The following is a 674-nucleotide window of genomic DNA, read 5'->3' on the forward strand; positions in this document are numbered from 1 at the left end:
ACAAACTGTTCAGATCTCCACTAGGTGTGTGCCAGTGATCCGCACAACCTCTTATTCGAACACCCAACCTAATTTCACATGATAAACAATATAGTAACTTTTTCCAAAGACTTGTGTAACAACTTACTTTCAAGGTAGAGTAACCTGGCTTGATAGCAGAGTAATCCAGGGCTCTTGCCAGTGTAATACTGGTCTGAAGGTATGGTAACTACAGCTCCTTACTATTACTTATATACCTTTTAGTATAGTATAGTATGTCCAACTAAGGTTCCTAACTAACAGTACTTCTGCTCAGTAAACTTTGGTCTACCAGCATTCCTACTGTAATAGTCTCTTGATACCGGTATAGGTACAGGTTGGCTAACTGTAATAGTACTCTGTCTTGTCTCATTACAAAAGGAAATCCTCATGTTTGTTCTTCTCTCTTCTGGTTATCCAATATTTGTATACGAGAGCGATCAAATGGTCCTGGGTGTATTATCCGCTTTCTCTCCTATCTGCCTGGTAATACAGCACTTCCATAACCCTGGTTCCCTCATCTGATTTCCATTCTTCTACTACGGAAACATTGTACTCCCATCCTCATTGTATCTTCCAATTTGCCTAACTTCCTTCAAACCCGATTTAACTTCCTTCCGCCAATTCCAGATACAAACCTCTTTCCTTTCTAGCTA

Source organism: Tuber melanosporum (genome assembly GCF_000151645.1).
Source record: "Tuber melanosporum whole genome shotgun sequence assembly, scaffold_203, strain Mel28".
Lineage (NCBI taxonomy): Eukaryota > Fungi > Ascomycota > Pezizomycetes > Pezizales > Tuberaceae > Tuber > Tuber melanosporum.